Source organism: Rhinoraja longicauda, chromosome 4, assembly GCF_053455715.1.
Source record: "Rhinoraja longicauda isolate Sanriku21f chromosome 4, sRhiLon1.1, whole genome shotgun sequence".
Taxonomy (NCBI): Eukaryota; Metazoa; Chordata; class Chondrichthyes; order Rajiformes; family Arhynchobatidae; genus Rhinoraja; species Rhinoraja longicauda.
In genome coordinates this window covers 75,643,998-75,664,250 of record NC_135956.1, presented here as the reverse complement: position 1 = coordinate 75,664,250, position 20,253 = coordinate 75,643,998, and the positions used below count along the sequence as shown (strand labels likewise).

The following is a 20,253-nucleotide window of genomic DNA, read 5'->3' as shown; positions in this document are numbered from 1 at the left end:
TTTATTCCTTGGAGAACAGTAGGATGAGAGGTGATCTTATAGAAATTTGTAAAGTCATGGGGAAATAGATACGCACAGATTTTATTTCCCCAGAGTAGGGGAATCAAGATCTATTGGGCATAGGATTAACATGAGAGGAGAAAAGATTTAATAGGAACTCGAGGGGCACCTTTTTCACATGGGAGTGGTGAGTTTAATTGAACAATCTGCCAGAGGAGGTATTAGAGGCATGTACAATAATAATATTTAAACAGGTACATAAATAGGAAAGGTTAAAATGGATATAGGCCAAACGTGGGAAATGGGACTTGCTTGGATGGGACATCTTGTGCAGCATAGACAAGTTGGGCTGAAGGTGCTGTCTCCATGATTTATGATCCTATGACTCTAGTATGCATGGCACTCAAAATGAAAGTTATTCTTTGCATTTTCTTTAACTGTGGAGCAAACTCACATTTTTGGCTACGGTGTCTCACAGAAGATCCAATTCCTGATCACCATCGGCTGTCGGTAATTTTTAGAAACTGGAAACAATGCTATGAGCCAAGCGCTCATCCTACCTGGTAAACAATCTAACAGGCCAACATTCACTTAATTTATTTTTAAAGTGCTGCAGGAAGACATGAAAACAACATCACACATCAGCTGCCAGTCACGCAGAATTAAGCTTGTGACCCTCTAATCGAAATGGTGCAGTGAAGTGTTATTTTTTAACCAATTAAATCAATTTCTCAATACCTGGATTAGAATTCTACGGCTTGTAGAGGAATTAGACTTTATCAAACGTTGATTGCATCACACTGGGGATAACGTGTAAAGTTTTTGTTGAGTTATTATAGAAAAGATAGAGACATTTGTGAGAGTGTAAGAGGGTATAGAATTATGTAATAACCCTAATACTTATGAGGAAAGGACAAACAGGTGGTGTCTTGTTTATTTTGGGATGGGTGGGGGAAGAGTGGGAGCCGGTAACCACAAGGAGGTACTTAGAAATTATGAAATTGACTGAAAAATAGTTGTGTTTCCATTGTTAGTGAAGAGTAAATCCAAAGAACATCAATACAATAAATAATTCACAAGACATTGTTTTACTCAGAAAGTGGAACCCCTCCTCAGGAACTAGCTGAGGCAAAGTGTATCGATGCATTTGATGGGATGCTGGGAAGAAAGAGGGATTGTAGTATTTCACTGACATGTAGTAGCTCAAGTAGAAAAGCACAATGACTCACAAGAAATTACTGGAATCATGAGCAAAAAACGAAGAAGGGACCCAACCCAACATGTCCTCTGTCCATTCCCTCCACAGATGCTGCATGACCCGCAGAGTTCCTTCAGCCTATTTTTGTACTAAATGACCAGCTTTTCAGTAGTATATTTCCATGTAAGTAATAGATAATATTCACATTTTATAACACAATTCGATTTTCCTCACTAAAAGAAAAAGACTGATAAAACCAGTCTCACAAAATAATTGCAGATATAATAGTTCTGGAAGACATTAATCTAATGTTTAATCTAGATACCTTTTCTTTTAGGAAAGAACCACAGATGCTGGTTTAAATCAAAGGTAGACACAAAATGCTGGAATAACTCAGCGGGACAGGCAGCATCTCTGGAGAGAAGGAATGGGTGAAGTTTTCAGTTTGAAAAAGGGTCTCAACCCAAAACGTCACCCATTCCTTGCCTCCAGAGATGTTGCTTGTCCTGCTCACTTACTCCAGCCTTTTGTTTTATCATAGTTCTATGTTGTAGATTTTGTGGATAAATCAACTTTTTCACTAAAGATTCGAAGGAAAGGGAATATTGCTTGCAATGAGATTCCAGGCTGTTTTATTGAATAAAAGATACAACATGGAAACGGCTCTTTGGCCCACCGTCCATATTGACCATCAATCATTCCTTCACCCTACTTCTATATTATCCACTTTCATACCCACTCCCACCACACAAGGGGTATGTTACAGACCTACAAACCCGCACATTTTCAGGATGTGGGAGTAAACCAGAGCACCTGGAGGAAACCCACACAGTCACAGGGAGAACGTGCAAACTCCACACAAACAACACCAAAGGCCAGGATCGAACCAAGGTTTCTGGCATTGTGCTGCAGCAGTTTTGCCAGCTGTGCCACCGTGTTGCCCTGCTCATCGTACTTCCTTTGGAAATATATTGGGAGGGAATACTTAGAAGTAGAATTGTCTTTCCCAGCGAATTCTTCATTGAAATAGGACAAGAGGATGTTTCCACTAGTGGGAGAGTCTAGGACTAGAGGTCATAGCCTCAAAATTAAAGGACAATCTTTTGGGAAGGAGGTGAGGAGAAATTTATTTCCTCAGAGGGTGGTGAATCTGTGGAATTCTTTGCCACAGAAGGCCATGAAGGCCAAGTCAATGGATATTTTTAAGGCAGATAGATAGATTCTTGATTAGTACAGGTGTCAGAGGTTATGGGGAGAAGGCAGGACAATAGGGTTAGGAGGGAGAGATAGTTCAGCCATGATTGAACGGTGGAGTAGACTTGATGGGTCGAATGGCCTAATTCTACTCCTATCACTTATGAGTTTAGGAGACAGCGTATTACAAAATTGGAAGATAACACTTTAACAAAATAGCTTAGAGCAGCAGGCATTTGAAATGCTGACATTCATATAAACCAACTATGTGGTTTGCACTCTCACCAACCAGAGCAGCCGTTGGTGAGTGTGCAAGCCACATCTGAAGAGTGGAACTTCTTAGGATATTGACATTTATTCTTTGATCACAGCACGATCACAAATGAAAATGCAAGTCAAACAGATTAGACTTAAAATGCTAACTCTGTTGCCTGACCTGTTGAGTTTTTTTCAGCAATTTCTAACCCCCTACCCCAAATATCCAGCATATTTATTTTGTTTTTTGGTTGCCTAAGCTTAGTTTTTCCGCCTTGTTTTAAAACAGGAGGCAGATTACACCAACTAAACTTTGTATCTGCATTCGTATGACACCCAACTTTATAGGAACTTGAGAACGTTCTGGTTGCCCGAATTAGGGTTGTAATTTCTAAGTGACAAATACATTACTGTATTAAATTCCTTACTACGTACAGAAACAAATCCACGAGGGTACCAGGTCCAGATTAAGCCTTGTATGTAGGAAGGAACTACAGATGCTGGTTTACACCGAAGATAGACACAAAAAGCTAGAGTAACTCAGCGGGTCAGGCAGCACCTCTGGAGAGATGGAATGGGTCTGAAGAAGGGTCTCGACCTGAAACATCACCCATTCATTCCTTCTCTCCAGATGCTGCTGCCTGTCCCTCTGAGTTACTTTGTGTCCATCTTCAGATTAAGAGTTACTCACCATTCATATGTACTTTGCTCACGATGTTAGTTCTCATCGACATTTGACAACCAACTTATTGCCACTTGTCTGTCCTCTCCTCTCCGCCCCTCCCCATTTCCACAGTCCTCGGCTCTGCAGCTCATTCCCCATCTAGGGGCGCTCCCAACACGAGCATGACGGGCACGCGTGCATGTCCCCGACGCTCTCAGGCAGGCCCTGGGCGGGCGCGCGCCCGTCCCCAGTCCCATTCCCAGCGCGAGGCCCCTGCACCAGTTCCGGGTCCAGAGAATCCGGGGGCAGTCGGCGTATCATTGCCGAATGTTGATTTAATCGCGATTTTTAAGTCCCCGGTGTCGGCGGCTCAGTAAACAAATAACCACATTTTATGATTTGCAGCACTACCGAACGAAATGTCTATAAATCACCAACTAAATCTGCACAGCAGTCAACAGAACAAAGATAAGACATTGTGCACAACTTACTTCTCGGATTTGTGTGTAATAATCGCGGCGAAGGTGTCGGTGCCACTAAGTGTGTGTTGCTGCTTACATATAGATAGGTTAAGTTGTGCGCCGGGAGTACTGTGGGTGCGGCCTCTGCAAACAACCCCAAAACTCGTTCACAAATATGCTGTTTCACACAACACTCACATTCGGCAGTTGAAGTCCAGGTACCACAGTTGTAGGGGAGCGGCTGTGTATAGATAAAAGATCCAACGCAGTTTGGTCTGGTCTAAAGTCCACTAGACTCAGGTTCTCAAATGAGAAGTTATGCTTCTCTCTTCCTCGAGCTTCTGCCTGTAATCTCTGACGTGGAAGAACTGCCGTCTTATTTCCATCGGGTTTCAATAAAGTATATTCGCAAGCTGACCTAGGCAGTCAACAAAGTTGTTACATGTTCTACTCAATGAAGCAAGACCGAAACCCACGAAATAAAGTCACGCTACAACTTCAAACTGGCACTCCAGCAAACGAGTGGCTATTTAGTAGTGTCTGCTTGAGTGCTCTGGTTTGCGGCCCCTACTGCAACCTTCGAGCCACTGCAAGAGCACGAAAACGTCGGGCAGAATACGTTGCAATTTTAGCCAAGAGGTATCATCCACAAATATTACATTGAACAGGTGAACATACGAAATAGCAGCAGGATTGGACCGTTTGGCCCCGTATATACTGTGCCAGTCAATAGTATTTTACCTCAATGATACTTTCCTATATAGACCGCGGGCCAAACATCGAAAATGTGTCTAGATTTTAACTTTCGTGACCCATTTCCGGTATCTACTTGAAATTTGGCACAGATCTAGATTAAAAAATCATTGAGAAGGAATTCATAACTCGTCAGTGCAAAAAGTTGCACACTAATTAATTAAGCTAATTAATAAGAAGAGAAGAAGCAAAAGTTGACATTACAGATGAAACGATTTGTCTCGGTGGATGTCAGCCAGTCCAAAGGGGTATAGCAGGGGCAGTCTACTGTGGAAATAATTCCTTCTGTTACTGAGTTGATTTACCCTGTTCCTTTTGTTTCTGCCGCCAGATATCACAGCTCCCAGATCCAAAACTTTTTTTTATCCCAATGCCTTGCAGGAATACAAATCACCACTCTGGCAATGGCCATGATAGCTGACCATCTCGAACTGCTGTCTTAAGGGCCTGTCCCACTTAGGCGATTTTAATGCGACTGCCGGCGACTAGGCTGTCGCCGAACGTTCGCCGGGGTGTCGTGGGCATGATCGTGAGGAGTCTTCAATGAATCGTAGCGGATCTCGACGCGTCGCGGAAAAAAATTCCAGATAGAAATTTCTCGGCGACAGCTGGCTTGTTGCCAGGTATCGTTGCCTATTGCGGGCACTGTCGCATGATTGGCTATTTTTTAATTTCGTTGTACTCGTTGCAATGACAATAAATGAATATTATTATTATTATTATTATTATGCTGTCCCCAGGTTTGCTAGGTTGTCGCAGATGCATTTAGAAGCACGTAATATTAAATTAAGAAAAGGCATTTGAAGATACCAGAAAATAGTTTTGTTTAACCAATTTATTTACCGTCAGGACATTTGACAGGTAGATTGGAGGTGACAGTTTGACGGTCAGGTAAGCGTGGGAATTTCGTGATATTTCCGAAGACGGTGTAATCTCTTAGCCAGGTGCCAGTTTCACAAAACAGTAACTTGTATCGACCTGACTCGGCATTGTCGTGGTCATTGTCATAGGGTAAAAGAAAATTTTGGCGATCTACGACTTAAAAATCGTGTAACTGGGACAGGCCCTTTATATTCTGCGTGGCTGATTGATGCGGAACTCATGACTGCAGTGGTTGGGGAGTGCAATGGAATCGCTAGAAAGGACAAGCAAGCTAGGTGGGTGGGGGTAGGGAGGGGAAAGTGGTACATTCTTGTTTTACAAATATGTATTACAACTTCTATTGCGAAAGGAAGCTCCGAGCGAAGTGATGTTACCGTAACTAGAACGCAGAAACATAACAAGAGAGAAACACAATGACTAATACCTCCTCAGACCAAAATGAGTCACATCAACAAATTTGGACAAACTGAGCAGCTTTTGCAGACCAATAGAATAGAAGCTTGTGTAGGAAGGAACTGCAGATGCTGGTTTAAACCGCAGTAACAGGGTACTGATTGTGGATGATCAACCATGATCACAGTGAATAGTGGTGCTGGCCTGAAGGGCCGAATGGCCTACTCCTGCACCTATTGTCTATTAAGAGAGACACAAAAAGCTGGATTAACTCAGCGAGACAGGCAGCATCTCTAGGGAGAAGGAATGGGTGTCGTTTCGGATCAAGACACTTCTTCAGCCTAGAAGCTTACATGCTTGTCGCAGTAACAACGAATGCATGCAAGAGTACCTGTTTTTACTGCTTAACTTGTCGCTGAGAGCTCGCTTTACCCTTTCCCACACACCAATTAGGCAAAGAATTCAAGAAAAGCATAACGCTAGCAGAAATGATTTGAACGCTTGCGTTACCACAACAAAAGTGGTTGAAATTTAGTAAGAGTAATTTTTAGAGTATTGTGTTGATGTTTGCTATGGTGAATTGGAAATCATGCATATGTTCTAAGTATGCCTTGTTTCCAGTTGCATTTAATATTTGGATCGTATGGGGTTTTTTTGGAAAGCAATGCATATTTGAATGTGAGAAATTGTTTTAAAATTATGTTCGTGTAAGATAAGCCAACTTCGAGCCAGTTTTTAAAACCAGTTCAAAATAATTTTTAAAAAGAATAATTTAGCACTTTCCAATCCCTCAAAGTTCAGTGCAGTGAATAAACAGTTAGTAATAGACAGTAAATGCTGGAGTAACTCAGAGGGATAGGCACCATCTCTGGAGAGAAGGAATGGGTGACGTTTCGAGCCATAGAAACATAGAAAATAGGTGCAGGAGGAGACCATTCGGCCCTTCGAGCCAGCACCGCCATTCATTGTCATCATGGCTGATCATCCACAATCAATAACCCGTGCCTGCCTTCTCCCCATATCCCTTGATTCCACTAGCCCCTAGAGCTCTATCTAACTCTCTCTTAAATCCATCCAGTGATTTAGCCTCCACTGCCCTCTGTGGCAGAGAATTCCACAAATTCACAACTCTCTGGGTGAAAAAGTTCCTTCTCACCTCAGTTTTAAATGGCCTCCCCTTTATTCTAAGACTGTGGCCCCTGGTTCTAGACTCGCCCAAAATTGGGAACATTTTTCCTGCATCTAGCTTGTCCAATCCTTTTATAATTTTATATATCTCTACAAGATCCCCTCTCATCCCCTCTCCAGTGAATACAAGCCTAGTCTATTCAATCTTTCCTCGTATGACAGTCCAGCTATCCCAGGGATCCCAGGGATCAATCTCGTGAACCTACGCTGCACTGCCTCAATTACAAGGATGTCCTTCCTCAAATTAGGAGACTAAAACTGTACACAATACTCCAGATGTGGTCTTACCAGGGCCCTATACAACTGCAGAAGAACCTCTTTACTCCTATACTGAAGGCCAACATGCCATTAGCTTTCTTCACTGCCTGCTGTACCTGCATGCCAACTTTCAGTGACTGGTGTACAACGACACCCAGGTCTCGCTGCACTTCTCCCTTACCTAACCTGACACCATTGAGATAATAACCTCACATTTATCTATATTATGCTGCATCTGCCACGCATCTGCCCACTCACTCAACCTGTCCAGGTCACCCTGCAACCTCCTAACATCCTCTTCACAGTTCACACTGCCACCCAGCTTTGTGTCATCTGCAAATTTGCTAGTGTTACTTCTAATTCCTTCATCCAAATCATTAATATATATGGTAAACAGTTGCGGCTCCAACACCGAGCCTTGCGGCACTCCACTCGCCACTGCCTGCCATTCTGAAAAGGACCCGTTTACTCCTTCTCTTTGCTTCCTGTCTGCCAACCAATTCTCTATCCATGACAACACCCTATCCCCAATACCATGTGCTCTAATTTTGCTCACCAATCTCCTGTGTGGGACCTATCAAAGGCTTTCTGAAAGTCTAGGTACACTACATCCACTGGCTCCCCTTCAGCCATTTTACTTGTCACATCCTCAAAAAAATTGCAGAAGATTAGTCAAGCATGATTTCCCTTTCATAAATCCATGTTGACATGGACTTATCCTTTTACTGTTATCCAAATTCACCGTTATTACCTCTTTAATAATTGACTCCAGCATCTTCCCCACCACCGATGTCAGGCTAACTGGTCTGTAATTCCTGTTTTCTCTCTCGCTCCTTTCTTGAAAAGTGGGATAACATTAGCTATCTTCCAATCCACAGGAACTGATCCTGAATCTATTGAACATTGGAAAAGGATCACCAATGCGTCCACTATTTTTATAGCCATCTCCCTGAGTACCCTGGGATGCAGACCATCAGGCCCTGGGGATTATCAACCTTCAATCCCATCAGTCTACCCAATACTATTTCTCGCCTAATGCAAATTTCTTTCAGTTCCCTTCTTCAGACCCGCTGAGTTGCTCCAGCATTTTTGTGACTGCCTTCGATTTAAACCAGCATCTGCAGTTCTTTCCTAATCAATCAATAGTACTGAGCTATGACTGAAAGATCATTAACCTACATCATCACCGGGTCACTCTATTAAGGTTACAGTAGTTTTTTTATAAACAGTTGTGGCTCGCACCAGTCATCTGGAGCACGACTCACTCGACCCGTGTTACATACATTGCAACAATTCTCATTAAAATGAGAACGATCCGTTTAAGACATATTTGTGGTTTGCCTCACTCTTTAGTTTTTTTTAAAATCGTAAACCGTACTCTTAGTATTTCGCTAATGTTGACAGACATGTGGTCCAGGAATCAAGAGAGGTCACAGGATACAACCTGACTCCAGAGAGGATTCAGGATATATATTATTTTCAAAATGCTAAAAAACTAAACTATAGGCACCAAATATCACTTCTGTAAATTTAATTTGGAAAATTACGAAAAGACAAGAAAGTGGAATGTTATTTACATTCACATTTTTTTTCTGTGAATTCTGTCAACGATTCCTCCAATGAAACCCAATGATTTACATTGCCAATTAGTTTATCATATTCGGTGAAAATTAACTTTCCAGAAGTGTTTTCTTTATTATTCAAATTATGTACAATGATAAATGCAATTTAAGACATAACTGGCATCTTATGGGTTTATTTACTCCTAACCTGTGCTTTAACCCCTTGTTAAACTTATTTTCATTCATTGTGAAGCAATTGGATGGTGAATGGCTCCCTGCCTAGCTAGCCTGAAACAAAGCGCGTGATTGGTCAATTGGCATCCAACTCAAAGTCAAACGTGCTTTGATTGGACAATTACTACTCGGAAAATTGACAAGATTTGGGAGGTTTTTTCCATATTTTAAAAATATGTGCAGGTTGTGTTCTTGACGAGTTTCAGGTATAATTTCTATAATATTTTTGCACAATATGTTATAAATACAGGTAAATATGGAATGTGGGTCACGACACGAAACGAAAAGGCACCTCGGCCCAGGGTCTAATACGCACTGTATACCTTGATTCCAAGAATTCATCAACCTACGCGTGTAGGCATTTCTTCTTTTCTCTCTCCTCAAAGGACCATCCCTCGTTCCGGACATCCCAGCCAGAGCAAAGATCAATTCCACAACCTCTTGTATGAATGTCTCCTTTGTTTTCTGCCTATACTATAGTATTAAGATGTTTTTTGTTACAAATTTAGAACTGGCGTTAATGAGAACACCAAATCTGAAGAAGGGTCTCGACCTGAAATGTTACCTATTCCTTTTCTCCAGAGATGCTGCCTGACCCGCTGAGTTACTCCAGCCTTTTGTGTCCATCTCAAGTCAACCAATCTGGTTGTTTGTACAGCCTGGCAGCACACAAATTGGTTAATCTTTTCCCAACCTAACAAGAAGGTTATACTTTAAAAGCAATAGGGAGTACTTTGATTTATCTGAGAACTTGAAATGTGACTTTTCTTTTGATATTCTCCAACTATAGTCTTGGAGAGTTACACTTCAATTTCTGTTTCTTAATAAAAACAGAAAATGAGGTAAAGATTCAGCAGGTCAGGTAGCATTTATGGAAAGAGAAACAGAATTAACATGTCAGGCCATCAGATGGAGTAACGGTAACTGTAATTATCTTTCTCCAGGTGTTCTCTGACCTGCTGAATGTTTCCAGCATTTTTGTTTAGATTTGAAGCATCTACCATTTTCTGCACTCGTTAACTGTTCAATTACAGCATCCTCCCCCAGCCAAATATTATTCCTCACCTCAGTTGCTGTCGTGAAAGTTAATGCAAAACGAATCAAAGGGAAAATTGATAAGTATGAGAGAAGAGTACGTTAGAGAAATATGGAGAGGTGGAATGGGATTGCTCATCTGCGACCTAACAAATGTGCAATGTGCTGAATAGCTTCTTTCTGTGCCTTTCTATGTCTAAGACATGATTAATACTCTCCTTACCTTGTTGCTCTTTTTCCTCTCTGAATTTCACCAAGCATCTATGAGATGGCTTCCCTTCCCAAATCCAGTTACTTTCCTGAACACAAGGTCCATTCTTTGTTTGCTTCTCCAGCTCATCGATGTGCTGTTCTTTGACAATATTATCCATAAACAGTTCATCTTGCACTCATACACTAATGAACCCAACCTATTCCAGCACCTCTCTTAATCTCTTTGGTGTATTAATATTTTAAACCGCTTTTTCAATACGCTAACTAAGATATAACTTCCTCACTATAATGTCAACACTGTGTTCAGAAGTACAGTTATTATCAGCAAATTATAGAACAGCTCCTAAAAAGGTAGAAAACTCTGGATTACTCCCAGCACCTGAGTATGTTTCCAATACAAAGGAGTTGAAATCAGAGCTGAATCTACTGCTGTGGATTTAGGACAAGGAGAGTTTTTGGAAGAGTACAACGAACAATCATTTTGGTTAGATGTTCATAAAGATGAAAGCTATTTTATTTTGGTAGGAAGAATGAAGAGGCAATATACGTTGATTGCTACAGTCTTTAAGGGGCGTAAGAACAGAGAGGCTAATGACTAAATATGCAAATCATTGTAGATTACAGTACAAACTGTAAGGGTTGTCAAGTCAACTTTATTTGTCACATACATATACAAGATGTGCAGTGAAATGAAAGTGGCAACGCCTGCGGATTGTGCTAAAACTACAAAACAGAATAGAATGCCCTACAATAGAATTTCCTGAAGATTGATAATGTGCAATCCTTTACAATGATTATGTGGAAAAAAAGTTCACCATCTCGAAGGCAACATTTTGACATGGATAAAAAATTGACTGGCTAACAGGAAGCAGAATTCAGGTTTTAACATAATTTTCTGGTAGTCAAGATGTAATGAATGATGTGTCACAGGCATCAGTACTGGTGCCTTCACTTTTTATTATTTAAATAAATGATTTGGATGGTTATTATAAGTATGGTTACTGAATAATAAAGATAGTACAGTAAGCCGCAAAGTGGATGTGAGAACACCAAAGGGATATGGAGATGTTAAGTGAGTGGGCAAAGATCTGGCAAATGGAGTATAGTGTGGGAAATATGAAATGAAAACATATTATCTAAACAGTGAAAGATTGCAGAGTTCTGAAATGCCCACGATTTGCATTTCTAAGAGCGTACTTTGCAAGAGACAAGTATGCAGGTTGTGCAAGTCATTAGGAAAGCTAGCAGAATATTAGCTATTGCAAGAGGAACTGAATACAGTGTGGGATTGCCACTGTGCACATTACTCCAGATGTGTATAGTAGTGATTACATTTAAGGATGTTAATGTGTGGAATTAGTTCAGAAAATGTTTGCCAAATTATAACTAAAGTAGGTAGGCTACCACACAAGGAAAGTTTGGACAAGTTAAGCACATAGGCACTGGATTTCAGAAGAGCGAGAGCAAATTTGAAACAACATACAACACCTTAAGGGGTTTTGACAGAATGCATCTGGAGAAGATGTTTCTTATGTGAGAAAAACTAGAGTTAGGAGTCATAGTTTAAAAATAAAGAGTTGCCTATTGTAAGATTTGAGAAGTTTTCCCTCATTCGGAAAGCAACACCAAAACCAAAGAGCTGCAGTTTGGACATTTTAAACGAGAGACTGGGGCTGATAGCGGAGAAAGGCTGCGGTCCGTTTACCAAGGGATGTCACAATCTGTGGGTCCTAAAATGGCCACAGGACCTCGTGACCAGCCACAAAAAGTAAAAACCTTACAACCCAGTCTCTAGGTTTCTGCAAAGCCACGGCCAGAACAATGGATGGGTATTGGCCATGCAGAAACCTGCGAAACCAGGTCGAAGTCCAGACACTGGGGCGCTGACATCAGCATACTCACAATGCCCCAAGCCGACCTACACAGTTAATCTCGTTAAGGGGGCACAATAGCCCATAGAAAACTACCTGGTAGGTGATGGGAAACCAGTTAAACCCATCACCTCGCAACGAAATACCAATTAACACCGTCTGGCCATCCCCGGTACCCCCGGACATAAGCGCAGATCAGAGAGAAAACTCATACATATCTTTTTAAACAAAGAGATTCCAAGATCTGGCGGGAGATAGGACGGGTCAGAATAGTATAACTGGCCACGACTTTTGGGTTTTAAACTCAAGAAGAAAACCTGCAATGAACGCAAGCAGGCAAGAAAACGGATGCAAGGAAGCAAGTCAAACGGATGCAGGAGGAAGAAAAGACAGGCAAGAAGAAGCGAAGTGCAAGAAAGAGGAACCGGCACGCAACTCGAGAAGAAGTACTGCAAGACGAACAGCCAGTAACCCCAGTAATAGCCCCATGGTGAGCATGTACCCCAATTCTGCATATCCTGGACATAGTTTAGTGTAGAGGGGAGGGTGGTTTGAATAAACGTGGGTGTGTAAAGGAATATGTGTTGGTCAATTTTGCGATGTGTCGTACGTTCCCCATCTTACAGTCGTGTATATGTCTTGTAGAACTGTGTGTGTGTTTTATGATTCATAGTCAAAAGTATTCATGTGATTCGGTATGTGTTTTATAGATATGTATTATAGAACTGTATAAGTATTCATGGACAATAGTCCCAAGCGCTAAATAAAAGCCTTTTCCATTTAAAACCTGGTTTTCAAATCTGGTCTGGTTGAATTTTTCTGCACTATAAACGCTCCTGCATCTAAGTCCAGTGTCTAGAACCGTAGGGGGTGAGTGGGTCGAACCACTCACGGGGAACCAGTGTGCGCGGCCTGGTCAAGGGATCAGAGCAAGGCACGGGGACCTTAGGTCGGGCGAAAGCTCGGCGCAGAAACCCCTTACACTATTTTAGAGGAAGGCAATTTTTTTCTCTTAAAAAGGTCATTAGTCTTTGGTCTTCTCTTCCTTAAAGGCCAGTAGAAGCAGAATCTTTGAATATTTCTAAACCATAATTGGATACACGATAAACAAGGGATGAAAGGTTATTGTGAATGCAGAGTTAAACCACAATCTGTTTACCATGATCTAAGTAAATCCCACACAGGCTTGAGGGGCAGCTCCCAGTTCATATATAATCTTGTGTAGGGAGGAACTGCAGATGTTGCTTTAAACCACAGATAGACACAAAGTGCTGGAGTAACTCAGCGGGTCAGGCAGCATCTCTGGAGAAAATGGATAGGTGAAGTTTTAGGTCAGGACCCCTTCTTTAGAAGAAGAGTCCTGATCCGAAATGTCACCTATCCATTTTTTCTCAGAGATGCTGCCTGAGCCGCTGAGTTACTTCAGCATTTTGTGTCTATCTGTGGTTTACGGGTTGTGATAAATTGATCTCGGGACCATGTGATCCCATTTCTCCTGCAATGTTCCAAAAGGGAATGCAGATTCTGCATAATTACACAAGCAGAGTATGGTTCAATCGATGGAGAATGACACACCCCTACAAATGCTTGCTCAAATTTAAAGGGCAATGTGAAATTATCTAGAAACAATTATCTCGCAAGCCATGAAAAGTGCAATTTTAATCAAGTGATGCTGAAATAAACAACTCTTTGCAATGGATTTCCTGGTCCTCAACCATTTATCTGCATTTTCCAGTTATCAATTTATTGATTAACAGAAACAGGTTATTTCCATTAACTGTTGTTCTTTCATATATTTAGGCACTCTTTATAACTTGACATAAAATATGTTGCTTTAAAAATAGGTTCAATTTTTCAAATAGTCAAAGTGGACAACATCATAACAAATCTATGTTATACTCTTTCTGAAGGCTCTGTACTTTTCTACCAGTAAGTTTCTACATTACTGCATCCACACTAATTCTTGTTGAAGTTTCATGTTGGCATATCAATTCCATCTATATTCGTATCTCTAGAGATGAAACCTAGAATTCTATTAACTATTTTTACAGTATTAAGCCAAAGTATTGCCATTAGTAAAAATTGAAATTACAAGAAACACAGAGAAGCCAATTGAACTGGTTCTGCAAAGGCAGCATCCGGCCTGCAGCAATTTCACATTTTTCTTCTATTTCTGATTTTCAACATCTGCAGATTTTTGCTTTCTATGTTTTCTTCTCAAAACAAAGAAGAGAAACTTGCAATTATAATTCTTTTAACATGAGCAAACACACCAAGACACCTCTATTAATCATAGGCCGCACTACAGTCCTTCATTACAGACATTATGCAGGCACACAAAATAGAGTCCTGTAATATGATTTATGGAATCTGCAATTTACTCATTGAACACTAATGGTATCTTAGAATGCATCTTGTTGAGCCTGTGGAAAATTTCCTTCCTGTATTTAACAAATGTAACAAAAAATTACTCTTGATCTACATTGAAGCGAGTTATCTCACCCTCAGCCATTTAAGGTTTCATCTTCTAATCAGTGTCCTATACGTTCAAGGTTTCAAGGTCAGTTTATTGTCACATGTACCAATTAAGGTACTGTGAAATTCGAATTACCATACAGCCATACTTAAAAAAAAGCAACAAGACACACAACTACATAAAAGTTAACATAAATATCAACAAAAGCGGATTTCCCACGTTCCTCACTGATGGAAGGTAATAAAGTCCAATCTTCTTCTTTATTCTCCCACGGTCGGGGCAGTCGAACCATCCGCAGTCGGGGCGATCAAAGCTCCCGCAGCCGCGAACGAAACCTCTGCGTCGGGGTGATCGAAGCAGCTGCGGCTTGGAGTTCCCGAAGCCGGTGTCTGACCAGAGACCGCAAGCTCCACGATGATAAAGTCCGCAGGCTCCCACGGTGGAGTTCTCGAAGTTGGTCTCTAGCAAAGGCCGCCAACTCCTCGATGTTAGGCCGCAGTGCGGCAGAGATACGATACAGAGAAAAAATTAAAAAATAATAAAAAATAAAAATAAAAATAATAAATCGCATCTCCGTCAAAGTTTCCCCCAACCTCCCCCCCCCACATAAAACAAGCTAAATAACACTAAAAGCATACATTTAACACATACAAACAACAAAAGAAGGAAGGGACAGACAGACTGTTGACGAGGCAGCCATTGCTGGCGCCACCCGGTGTTAAAATAAAATGTAACAAAAAATTTAATAAATTGTTCTATCTTTCATTTAATTATCCTCAATAAATTTACAATTCCTTCCTTTTGGGACTCTATGTCATTTTTAACAATTGCCTTTGTGTTGTTATGTTTCTAAATTACCAAAGAATTTAGATTTCTTATTTCCCTTCTTTCATGATCCTTGGCATCTTAGCCAACTCATAAATTAGCCTTTTATTTTGGTTCATTTTCATTTTAGTTTCTTCATTGTTCTTCTCATGGGGGTTCATGCATTTTCAAACCCGGGTCTTTGGCATTCAGGAAACAGCTTTACCACTGCGCCACCCTTCTGCTCTTGGATTTTCTACTACTATTTGGAAGTTTTTGGTGTCTTTTACAATAAATAAAGAATATTTGTTCGAAGTACATACACATTTCTTATTTTCCTTTATTAATTCCCAAATCTCATCCTCTTAGGGACTTACTTTAACATAGTTCCTCTCTTCTTTAAAATATTTTAGATTTTTGCTACCTTACTGGCAAAATCGTTTTTCTTCTTTTTTTCAGACATGTTACTGATGTCAAAAATAAACCAATCTTGTAGTCCACCACTAACTTTGAAACATTTTCTTTCCATTTGTAATGATTCTTAACTTTCTTAATGGATGGATTATCCTTCTAATAGATTTGTAATTTCTCAATGCAATATATGTTTATTGAGAATCTTTCTGAGAATCTTTGAGAATTGTTTCTGCCACCATACTTGTGGACCCCTGGTTCTAACAACATCAGCTTAATTTGCCTGTTTTTGGGGATTGTCTTTATTTTATTTTAAGTCTGATGTCATAAGCCAAGTTTCTTGCTCTCGAGCTAAAGATGAAATTCTACCGCACTATGATCACTCTTTCCCACAGGATCCGTTAGCATGAGATCATTATTTATGAATGCCGTCTCATCACGTGACCAGATCGAGAATCATATGTTTCCTCATATGATTCTAAGAAACTACAGTATTCAGAATATACTTTATGAACCTATCCCTATGGCTATTTTTGCCAATTTGATTTGGTCAAATTCTTTTTAAGTTTAACATTATTTATGATAATTGCAATACCTTTCTTTCAAGCCCTTCTTAAATTATACTCCATTTTACAATGTAACCCTTTAAACAACTCCTACTAGTGAGGAGATTTCACAATGGAGCATTAAAACAGAGACATAAGGAACCGCAGATGCTGATGTATACAAAAAAGACAAAGTACTGGAGTAACTCAGTCAGACAGCATGTCTGAAGAAAATAAATAGGTGATATTTTTGGGTTGAGACCCTTCTTCAGACCGACCACTCAACCAGAAACGTCACCTATTCATTCATGTTCTCCTGAGATGCTACGTGACCAGCTGAGTTATTCCAACACTTTGTGTCCTTTTTATCGACCAGTGACTTATTTTCCTTGTTATTTCTTATCTCCACCACAACTAATTCTATATCATGACCATGTAAGCCAATATCATTTTACACCAATGTACTAATCTCATTTTAATGTCTCACATGAAAGTCTCTTACTTAGGCCAAACCAAAATAGTGTCTTTACTGGGAGTTTGAATGAAAGGCAAACTCATTCACTATAAGGCATAACATGAAAATTTAAGTTGTGTTTATAGGTGTTGCTGAGGGACTGTATGTAAATAAGAAATAAGGCATTGTGGGTATATTCTTGGGGACATTAGATGTAATGTTAGTATTGAGGTTCTTGCTTTATTGATTTTTTATTTACTATATATTATCTCCATGTTATATGTTTACAGGCCTATTATGCTGCAGCAAGTGAGAATTTTATTGTAGATGATCCATTTGTTAGTACACATGACAATGAAACATTCGTGATTCTCTAGACTAGATAGGAGAGAATGGAAAGAATTGAATCTGATCCAATCCAGCTGGATGGTTGGAGCTGTTTAACAATGGTCTGGTCAAAGGCTGCAGATGAGTCTTGTAACAAAGACACTGTGGAACTGCAAGTATCTTCTACCATGTGGGAATTTGGTTTGCAGCCTGATTTCCAACTTGCAAACTGTTTTAGTTACAGTTCTCAGCAACGAACCCCACCCCACCTACTGTTATAACCTGGGGCGGAACTACAGTATATTTTCTGTTTCATGAAGTTCAGGAGGAAGCATGGATTTGACTTGAAAGGAGGACAAATAGATTTCTTGTCAGTTTTCTTATCCTTTTGAATTCTCTCCATCTCACAGGAATCTGGAGAATAAAATGAATTAGGAAAGAATTATTGTAAAAATAGGTGCTTGACAGTCAGTGGAGACTTGGTCAGCTGAAGAGCCTATTTCCATTCTGTATCTGTACATTCTATTGGAATTCAGCCGCATTTGGAGGATCTAACTACTTCCTTCTAGTCCATAACTATTCTATGATTTTATAAATAATAGGTGAAGTAAGGCCTGTAAGATAAAAAGGAATAAATTATACTTTGAAATGAATGAATGATATTGTCATGGATTAGACAAATTCACACCATATGAAAGGCAGAAGAGACAAGTAAGGTTTTGTTAACGTACTTTCAGTGTTTTTATTGTAAATGAAAAATATATGTTTTTTGTTTCTCCTCATCTTCTTAGGGAGTACTCGAGGTGCTGTACTTCTTTCAGTCTTTATGCACTGTGTTCCTGATGCATGAACTTAAAGTTTTCAATAATTGAATGTTCTTCCATTTTGAGATGTCATGATCGGCAGTGGAAATATTACATCATTTTCAAAAAGCCGTTGAATTAATTAACCTTTTCTTCCGACAGCACAGTAATCTCTTCCCATGACAGAGCTTGGAATCTTTCCAGTGCATTATAATATCAGGTTCAAATAGTCCAGATCTCAAAAGTGTGTAGAAAGTCAAGGATCGTTGCTGCTCATGAATCTTGCCGTCAAATCTGAGTTCTTGATCTTCAAAGACTCTGAACCTCAAAGACAGTTTTGGTACATTTTATCACAAATAATATTAAGCCACAAGGAAATGGCTTGGAAATATAAAAACTTAAAAATATTTTTGTTTTACTAAAACTCTCATCTTGTGTGTTTGTCCATTTGTACGTACGCAAAATACAGCCAAAACGGTGCACGATAACGCAACAATTTTAGGCCCACCTTACTCACTATTGGCCTGCGGTTCAAATGGATGTTATATTTTAAAAGTTATTCACTTTTTAAACTTTAAAAATCACTTTTTAAACTTTAATAAATCCCTTTTCCACTTGCCCTGCCTGTCAGCAGCGCCTGCGCAGTTAGGGCCCGTTGACCATATACAGATGCTCCCCTACTTACGATGCTTCGACTTACGATATTTCGACTTTGCGATGGTGCAAACGGCCGGGGGGATAAGAGGGGTTGAGGGGGGGGGATGGAGTGGGTGAGTGGGGGGGATAAGGGGGGGTTGAGGGCGAATGGAGTGGGGGGGGGGTGTAGGGGGGAGACAATAGACAATAGGTGCAGGAGTAGGTCATTCGGCCCCTCGAGCCCGCACCACCATTCAATGTGATCATGGCTGATCATTTTCAATCAGTACCCTGTATCTGCCTTCTCCCCATATCCCCTGACTTCGCTATCCTTAAGAGCTCTATCAAGCTCTCTCTTGAATGCATTCAGAGAATTGGCCTCCACTGCCTTCTGAGGCAGAGAATTCCACAGATTTATAACTCTCTGACTGAAAAAGTTTTTCCTCATCTCCGTTCTAAATGGCCTACCCCTTACTCTTAAACTGAGATCCCTGGTTCTGGACTTCCCCAACATTGGGAACATGTTTCCTGCCTCTAATGTGTCCAACCCCTTAATAATCATATGTTTCGATAAGATCCCCTCTCATCCTTCTAAATTCCAATGTATACAAACCTAGCCGCTCCAGTCTTTCAACATAGGACAGTTCCGCCATTCCTGGAATTAACCGAGTAAACCTACGCTGCATGCCCTCAATAGCATGAATATCCTTCCTCAATTTTGGAGATCAAAAGTGAACACCAGTACTCCAGGTGCGGTCTCACTAGGGCCCTGTACAACTGCAGAAGGGCCTCTTTGCTCCTATACTCAACTCCTCTTGTTATGAAGGCCAACATTCCATTGGCTTTCTTCACTGCCTGCTATAGCTGCATGCTTCCTTTCAGTCACTGATGCACTAGGACACCCAGATCTCGTTGCACATCCCCTTTTCCTAACTTTACACCATTCAGATAATAACCTGCCTTCCTATTCTTACCACCAAAGTGGATAACCTCACACTTATCCACATTAAACTGCATCTGCCATGCATCCGTCCACTCACACAACCTGTCCAAGTCACCCTGCAACCTCATAGCATCTTCCTCACAGTTCACACTACCACCCAGCTTTGAATCATCTGCAAATTTGTGAATGTTACTTTTAATCCCTTCATCCGAGTCATTAATGTATATTGTAAATAGCTGTGGTCCCAGCACCAAGCATTGCGGTACCCCACTAGTCACTGCCTGCCATTCTGAAAGGGACCCATTTATCCCCACACTTTGCTTTCTGTCTGCCAACCAATACCACGTGCTCCAATTTTGCCCACTAATCTCTTGTGTGGGACCTTGTCGAAAGCTTTCTGAAGGTCGAAGTACACCACATCCACCAGCTTTCCCCTGTCAATTTTCCTAGTTACATCCTCAAAAAATTCCAGAAGATTAGTCAAGCATGATTTCCCCTTCGTAAATCCATGCTGACTCGGAACGATCCTGTTACAGCTATCCAAATGCTCCGCAATTTCGTCTTTTATAATTGACCCCAGCATCTTCCCCACCACTGATGTCAGACTAACTGGTCTATAATTTCCCGTTTTCTCTCTCCCGCCTTTCTTAAAAAGTGGGATAACATTAGCTACCCTCCAATCCACAGGAGGGG

At 40.6% G+C, this 20,253-nt stretch overlaps 1 protein-coding gene across 9 annotated transcripts in view; it reads right to left on the bottom strand.

Moving 5' to 3' along the window:
* sgk3 (serum/glucocorticoid regulated kinase family member 3) overlaps positions 1–20,253 on the bottom strand; it is an 85,944-nt gene that overhangs the window by 59,137 nt on the left and 6,554 nt on the right. The window contains exons 1-2 of one of the 9 annotated variants that reach the window (XM_078398103.1): positions 4,730–4,748; positions 3,971–4,190 (exon numbers count right to left, since the gene is read on the bottom strand). The exons of 3 other annotated variants lie outside the window; for them this stretch is intronic. The gene's annotated coding sequence lies outside the window, so the exon portion shown is untranslated. Of the gene's footprint in view, positions 1–454; positions 473–3,338; positions 3,405–3,802; positions 3,932–3,970; positions 4,607–4,729; positions 4,749–4,830; positions 5,093–20,253 lie in introns of those variants that run through there. 5 more of the 9 variants (XM_078398109.1, XM_078398102.1, XM_078398105.1 and 2 more) reach the window with 5 other exon arrangements.